The following is an 8,584-nucleotide window of genomic DNA, read 5'->3' as shown; positions in this document are numbered from 1 at the left end:
CCAGAAGCTGGTTTAACTGGGGATTGCCAACGAAAAACTCACCCATGCCTTCCCTTCCTCTGTTTCCTACTTTATGTCTTTCCAAGGGGCTGCTGAGCTGACTGCGTGGGATGGGCAGGCAGAGGGGGCTCCTACAGGGTTAGTTTTCAGGCTGATCTGTGAGCTGTTCCAACTTATCACGCTGCTGTACATTGGCAACTCGTGCAGGAGAAGTGGCAGAAAGGTGCAGATCAGGAAACGAAACGGGCAACTGAACCTACCCACAGCAGCTTCCTGTTAGATCAGTTTAAGCTAGCACTAAAGCTGAAGTCCCAGGGCTGCATGTTTGGTTTTTCCTATTGTGACTGCTGGCAGAGTGCTACATCTCCAGGCAGGCTTCATGCCAACACTTACCTGTACAGCTGAGCGGCTGTTCAAGCTGGGGCTTCCGAGGCTTTCAGAGCCAGCGTAGGCAGTCCACGAGGCATTGCCTTCCTCAGCTTGGTGGATCTCTGTGGAGCCAGGAGTCTTCTCAGGCAGACTGGCCCAGGCCCAGGGCACGGAGACATATGGTTGGTCTGTGGCTGTGGGGCAGGATGCCAGGGATGCAGGCAGCACTCCAGCTGAACCCTAGCTTGAACTCTGCAACTGGCTTGTTTCAAGAAAAGCATTTTGGTCTCGTCATGTGGGCATTTTTCCACCTGAATTTGGTTACACCGGAGTATTTTCAACCAGCTTGTTGTAACAAGTGTTTGGTTTGGAGTAGGGACAAAGAAGAAACAAGGAAGAAGTTATTTGCTGAGTTATATGCGGCAAGTTTAAATTCAGCTTATGGCTGTCCTCAAGGAGCATGTCTCCAGTGGATGTTTTTCCAACTAAATTTTATTTAAATGTAACTGCCTTTAAACCCACCTGAGGTGAAATTGTGGGTTCTGCCCTTTGACACAAAATTTGAACTTGCAAACAGGAAAAGGAAGGAAGTGTTCAACAGGAACTCCAATGGAATTACCACCAGTGAACTGAAAAAAACTGTAAAACAGCTTTAGTTTTGTTTGAAATTTCCCTATTGCTTGGAAAAATTATACTGGATGTACAACATTCAAGAATGAAATCCTGTTTATCTACTGAATAACAGCAGATAAATGCAGTTCATCTTTAAAGAGGGAGGGAAAAAAAATAAAGCAAGAGGGAAAACATAGTGCCCTGGAAGGGGTTACTGGAAGAATTTTTTTACCCTTTCCCCTCAAGGTAGTAGTGAAACAATGACAATATTATTGAGTTGTAGCTGTTACAAGCAGGGTCTTGCTAGGCTCTTGCAGCAGTTAACGCTGTGCTTAACTGTTTCTCTGTGGCTACCGCAGATCTCCCTGCGTAACAGCTGGAACAGCTCCAGCTATTCAGAGACCAAAACTGGAAGAGCTGCTAACAAAGGAGGTCTATGTGAAAACCAGCATTATTCCAGCATATTCAGCACACTGGGCTCTGCCTTCCTCCTCCTCCTCTACTCCTTCCGTTTACAATTTCCTTTGCTCATGTATCTGTTTCTGAAGTTACTTAGCCTCTGTCCTCACCTAACCTTTTGACTTCCCCCTGTTTTTTCACCTCTCCTTAATTCCTTTGATTTCTCCTTGTGGCTTTTGGACACCAAAGGTAGTCCTGGTAAACGTAAGATTTGTTTGTTTGTTTGAGGTGTTTGTGTGCGAGTGTATGCTGGGCAGAATGTACTGTGACTTACGTTAGCTTCTGTTAAGGCTGTGATGAACTCCAATTTCGTACCAGTCTATTCTCCCCACCCTCCATGCCTCTTTCTCCTTCCTTTAAGCGAGCTGCTCCTTTTTCCTGTCAACTGCGCTCTTCTCTTGCTGTTCGCTCTCATAGCAAATATACTTGTTCCAGTGCTTTTGCTTCCTTGCTGCCTTCCTCTGCAATTGCAGCTGCCTTCTGCCCCTTTACACCACAGAAACAGCCTCAGCCAGCTACTGATGACTTTTCCCATGCTGCAGCCTTCCTATTTCCTTTCCAGGATTGTTTCTCTACATAGGCAGGTCCAATTGTTTCCTCCTGTTCACCAGCTTTTGTCCTCCCAAGTCCATCCTCCATGGGAGCGATCACAACTACCATCTCCTTAACACTGCCTTTCTTCACTCTGCATGCAGGTAGTTGCAGATGCCCACAGGGTCTCCGTTCCGTTTTCAGCTCTCTCCAAGGCAGAGGCACTGAGTACGTGGTCTGTGATTCGGGCTGGCCACTGAGAGCAGTGCCCTTCTTTGCCTGAAGCAACTTTTCATAGAATCCCGTGGTCACTTCCTCCTGACAGGGTGACATGTACACCCAAGAATATGATTTCTGGGGAAGAGCAAGGTCTGGCTCTGCAATATGAGTGATGTAACTGCCCTAGCTGGTCATGTGGTGGGAATGGAGATCATCAGGAAAGCTTAAACAGCATTGGTTCCTGGGTGTCCTGGTAAGCATAATGCAAAACAGTCACTCAAAATAGCAATTGTCACTTGAAAAATATGACTCATTTTGACAGTCTTGGCTGTTTTAACTGTATAAACCATTTGTAGGGCTCTAATGACTCAGTGTGAAAACTTGCCTGCACAGCTTGTGAAAGGTGAGGTCAGTGCTAGAATTAGCCCCAAACACAGTTCACCATGGTACTTCTAGGGAGGTGGTCCTGAATGAAAGGGGACCCTGAGCGCTGGCAGCTGTATTCCAACACAGGGTGAAAAGCACCAAGAAGTGACTTCCAGTACTAACCTGACCAGCCGCTGAGAACAGATCCCTTTTTGTCTGGCTTTTGTTTTCAAATGGCCAATAAGAACAGATCAGCACTGGCACCATTGTCTGTAATAAATGTGTTTTCACTCAGTGGAAGACTGTGGCGTGTTGTAAACAATCATGGCCCTGAGTAAAGCATAATCGATCACAGAAGTGCCACAAAGGATACATTTGCCAAGGCATGGTTTAAAGATCAGGATCTGTATAATGGAGCTAGCACACTTAAGACAGTGAAAAGGAGGTATCACCATTCTCTGGGACGAAATATAAAACAGAGTGTCATCAAAAGACTTCATAGCCCTTCACTGCTGTTGCATTTTCTGCATCACAGCAAAGCTCTATCTTCTGGTTGTCAGAAGGTCCCTCACTGATAAACTGGTATTTTGTATTCTGAGTAACTAAAAAATAAATGCCGTGTTTCTTCTCAGATGCAGGCTTAGTTTACTGTTGTGCAGTGAAAGATCTTTCTGTATGCTATGGGTCCTGTTCATTGCTATATTCTCGAAGCTTTATGTTGGGGTTACTTTGCTAAAATCAGGAATGGCAAATTGGGGTGTTCAGATATCCCACAACATGTGGCCACAAGATAAAAATCGGCATCCTACAGGGAATATTATAGCTTTCTAAAGGCTACATCCTGTGGCCATCTCTTCTCACATTTCTCCTTTTCTTCCACCCCTGGACAGAACTTTTTTTTTTTCTCCCACATATGAAAGGTTCCCTCCTCCTAGCCAAACCTTACACTGATAAAAGTCAAGTTAAGCTGCTTTGAAACTCTGAGTATCAATACAGCTTTTCAAGGTGCAGGTAAGAAGGAAGCTTCTTTGCAGAAGCAGGTGGTTGAAATATAAGGGGTTTTGAAAGCTGCAACACAAAGATGTCTCTCCCCCAGACAAAGAGATAAGCAGATCCATTCTGAGGATTTAGGCATACCAGTTACAGCATATGAAGAGAGAAGTGGTGAATATCTGGAAAAAAACAGGTGAGGCAGGAAAGCTAATCCTGACTCAGAAGAACATTTAGCCTGACCCCAAAAACAAGCCAAGAGATCAAGTCTACCAGAAGAAGACTTAAATTTGTAAGCAGCTTGTGTGTTTTATTTTCTGCTTTTTGTTTGATTCATTCTGGGCACAGGAGTTACCACCTGGCTTCATCACCACTTTCTCCTCCCCCTGATTAGAGCAATCAGTGAGACACTGAGTTTTGATTAGCTGCTTTTAGCAGACGGGTGACAAGCACCATGGTGTTCACCTTCCTTCTGTATGTAGCTGTAACAGCAAATTCAGTCTGCCCAGCCTTCTACGGTCTCCTACAGGGTTTTCTTAAATACTCTGTAGAGAAGCTATGGTTTCTATGACAGGATAGGTGAGGCCAGCTTCCTGCTTCTGATCTCCTCTTGACGCCCACACTGAATTGTTGTCAGCAGGCCTCCCGGCAGTGGCTGCTTACATGTGGTACTCTACAGAGACACACTAGGTAGTTTCCACCCAGGTGAGCAGAAGCTCAGACTGACTGCATCAGTTATATTCAGATCATGTTGTCAAACTTTCAAGTATTTGGAGGGAAACATCATCACAGAAGAGTATGCTGTGCACCTGAGAGGGATGAGGATTAACTAGAAGCAATGAAGGGAATATAACTAGGTGAAGGCACATTTTCTGTATTTAAGCAAAGATAACATGGAAGAGCTTTTTAAAGGAAGCTTTTTCATTCTATCCGTTTGAATGTTACCTGTATATCAATCCTGTTCACAGCTGAGAGAAAATCTGACTTTCAATTGTTTATCTTCTCTAACTCAGTTACCTGCAGTTCTGTTTTTCAATAGAGATCTCACAAACCCAAACATAGTATTAGGTACATTCTTAGTCTAACAGAGATGTCAGAGTACTGGAGTACTTATAGCAAAAAACCTCTCGAAACCTGCCACACCTAAAGCATACCTTTCTGCCCCAGGAGCAAAGTCTTCTCAGAACAATATTTTTTTATTCTTTATTGCTAGTGTGATACAGCTGAAGATGGTGAAAAACTCCAAGTATGTTCTACTTGAGCTCATAATATGGGCACGCTACAGAAGGCTGTAATGAAATGGCTGCTAGACAGATTAGTACAAAATTAGTGAATGACATCCTTAAGATCACAGAGTTTTCATTGTTTTTACTGTTGTTTGATAGCATTTGCCAAACTCGGCAGAAATCCCTCCTGCCACCATACTGGGAATTTGAGCACTTCCTATAACAAAGGAAACAATGATCAACAGATGCTGTCAAACCTCTTGAAACCTTCTGCACCATTTTTTGGCATTGCATTCCAGCAAAATTTCACAAACAGCCTGTCTCCCTTGGTCTGACTGCTGGCTTGTATTCTTTCCCAAATGGATTCTTTGAAAGGAGGTAACATGCTCATGGACCAGGCATGCTGAGAGAAGGATAGAGAGAACTCTTGAAAACCTTACAAGAGCCCCCCTCCCAAGATACAGTGAGAAACTTCAGCCCTAAAACTAGATGGATGGGAAACTTTTGGTCCAGGGGTTGCCTACAATCCACAGTTTAATTCTTCATGTTACTACTGAATAACACTAAGATGTCATTTAAAGTACTGGCATCCTTTGAAAGCCACAGAAACAGGAAAGTGTTTTGAATGAACAATTGCAATTAGTGAGTCATCAAGAGGAATATTATTAGAAAGAATTATTCTGTACTTCTGACATTAAAATATTCATCTTTGTTGATTTTTACCACAGGTAGCTAAGACGTATGAGTGGCTAGCATGTCTCAGCCACTTCTGGGATGGAGTGCTGAGATACAACCACTCTTAATTACTTAAGACCAGGAATGAAAAAGAACAGAGTGAAACTAGCCAGTAAGTGAAAGAGTAGCATTATTCAAATTGTTATTTACTCTTAGTAAAAAGCTCTCAACCCTGCTCATACCAGTGTTGCCTGGGAATAATTGCAAAATGGTAGGGCTGTTACTAGGAGGCTGAAAGACAGACATTTCCAGCAACACCAAGCCCTGGAGCAATAGGTTAAGTATCAGCTAAGACCTGAGAAAGCCCTGGCAATGGTGAAGGGAGAAATACATTGAGAGGAGGAAATGGCAGATGAAAATAACTTTTGCAATCTCAGAACCTCCTGTGGAAATTCCCTACCTATGTAGAAAAGCTGGCACTCATATCCTCTGTTTACTTAAGCTCAGAGGCACTGATGTCGCAGGCCAGGCTTTTCCCAGGTTTTATTTCTAGCCTTTGTCAGAACATCCAACCATTTCCTAAAACATTAATACATCAACGAGAAAGTGGCAAGTGACGCTGCTGAAACTGGGACGGGTTATTCACAGACGTGTTGTTACGCTGCCGAAGGCTACTGCTAGTTTCGGCCAAATGACAGGCAGGAGTACGCACACTGTGTGCACGCGTGCACGTGCAGCTGCCTTGTGGAGGCACACTGCAGCACTGACGTTCGGGGAGCTGGCCGACAGCCAGCGTGAAAAGAAACAGCATCACACTAATTTCTTCTTTTTTTTTAATTAACATTTGTCAAACTTGGAGAGAAGCCCAGGCTGCAAAATTTGGATGCAAAATTCAAAGAGCTCAGAAGCTGGAAATGTTCACATACAGGCTCTTCATTTATGCCTAGTCTTTTTTATAGGTCATGCAGAGATGACTTAATTGCTCTTACTGTAACTTACAATTAGCAATACAGTGATTTTTTTTTGTATGTCATAGTTGCATAATAGTAGGTGGGCATTTGTTTTCCTTTTCAAGAAAGAATTTTCCCTGAAGTTCCTCTTTTTTGGGGAGGGGATGAGGGGAAGGCCTTTAATGCCGTCAGCAGAAAAGGGTGAGAATATTTTGACCAGATCTGGGAGTTGTTTGTAACAGTTGGTGGTTTCTCAAACTCACGTGAACTTCTGGTTCACCTTCCTGCACAGCACTCACCGATGCAAGTTCAAACGATTAACCTGAATCGTTACCGAAATACTGACTTTTTGGTGTATGACTGAAAGTCACTTTTGAACTTTTGCAATTTCAATATTAAGTCACTAGCTCCACAGAAGGGTCTCTATGCAAGAATTGGATTAAGAGGTAAAAATCCAGCCCTTACTTTGCACTTTTTACCAGCACAGCACATAATATTCAGCAAATCATGGTGTCTGCTGACATTAGAAGAGAATGGGGATTGGAATATTGTATTTATTAAAGATGGTAATGCATGTAACATCACTCTCAAACATCCTAAATGGCCTGTAAACAGCACCTCTAATAGGGTGCCGAGGTACCAAGCACTAAGGCAACTTCCAGTTCCTACCAGGGCACTTGCATCCTTTACATCCTAGCCTAGAGATAAGATAGCCCAGGGAAATAACACGTTGAGTCATATGACAAAGTTCAGAGGGATTTCAGAGCTGCAGAAACCCTAAGAAGTAATAAGTTGCTAGTGTTCCTTTTCTGGAGCTTTGGGGAGTACATGCAGGAGAGTGAGCTGGCTACTGATGAGCCTTCCTCAGCCACACGTTTCCAAGAGCCAAGTCCCAGCTTTCCCTGGAGACACGTGTGAGAGTGAACTATTGCAGTCCTCATGGCAAGGACAAAACCCATGGCTTCTCTAACCAGATTCAGCAAATGAAACTCCTTGTTTGTCCTTCTGTGCTACTTCTGGATCTGTCTACAGCTAGCTTCTATTTGGCTTCTAGATGACATATAACAGTGACACCGTGCCTCCACGCTGATGTATTTCAGAGGACTGAAAATGTTAAGAGACCTTGGAAGAGGAGAGCTGTATATAAAAGTTAACTCTTAGGAATAAGTCCTTCTGCCCCAAATATTCTTCAGAAGAGAGACTGTTTTATAGCACAGCACAGCTTCACATGCATCCTACTAACTTAGGGACACCTTCGTTTTGTTGGTTGTCAGTTCTGACATTGCTAGATAATGAGCAATGTATGAAATAATGTGAATCAAGTGATTTAATTTTAATGTGGCTTCTGCTTCCTGCATTGATCCAGCAGTGGAATAATTACACAGATAATTGCTTTTTTAGAACAGTCTTTCAGGCTGCTTGTGACAGACCTCATTGCTCTCCACATGCTTTTAAGGAAGGTGGTGTGGCCACTTGCTGGATCAGTAAGACTGCTTTCAAAGCAGGGTCAAGTGGTTTTACTTGTCTAAATGGGCAAATGCCATTCTTTGCCAGATGACAATTAAGGGCCACGTATCACTCTTGAGACAACAACAGAAGTGTCCTGCTTAGATTAATGCAGTTTCAGACAGCACCGTGAAAAATAATGTAGATTAATTGCGTATAATTAGCACACTGTTTTAGAATTACTTTCGCATAAAGGAGGCTAGCTTTTCTTCCGGAGATTTTTCTACCACATTAGAGGGTTTTTGTCCATGCTTGTCTCAACAGATTCACTTCTAATAGAATAAGAGGCTCGATTCATAAGGGAAGGTTTTTGATTAAATGTGTTTGTTATATTAGCATGAAGGAGGAGTTTTGGGGGGAAAATATTTACATAAACAGCATTTATACAGCACAATGTTTGCAATCCAAAAGCGTCAGTGAGCTGCTTTGCAGGCAATGCAGAAGGGGATTGCTTTATCTTAAGTTGAAGTAAACTCACTGTTAAAGTAAATATGCAGTAGCAACACCACCTAACAAAGGGAACATGAATAATAACTTTTCTAATTTAAGCTGAATGTGGGAGGATATAGGTAGGCAGCAAAAGAAGTTGGAAACCGATTTCCAGTGTGATTCACAGAGATTTTCAGCAGTTGCTTGCACAGGTAAATTATTACAGTTGACATTTACATATAGCTTTTCACT

Source organism: Buteo buteo, chromosome 8 (assembly GCF_964188355.1).
Source record: "Buteo buteo chromosome 8, bButBut1.hap1.1, whole genome shotgun sequence".
Taxonomy (NCBI): Eukaryota; Metazoa; Chordata; class Aves; order Accipitriformes; family Accipitridae; genus Buteo; species Buteo buteo.
Note: the sequence above shows the minus strand (reverse complement) of the source record.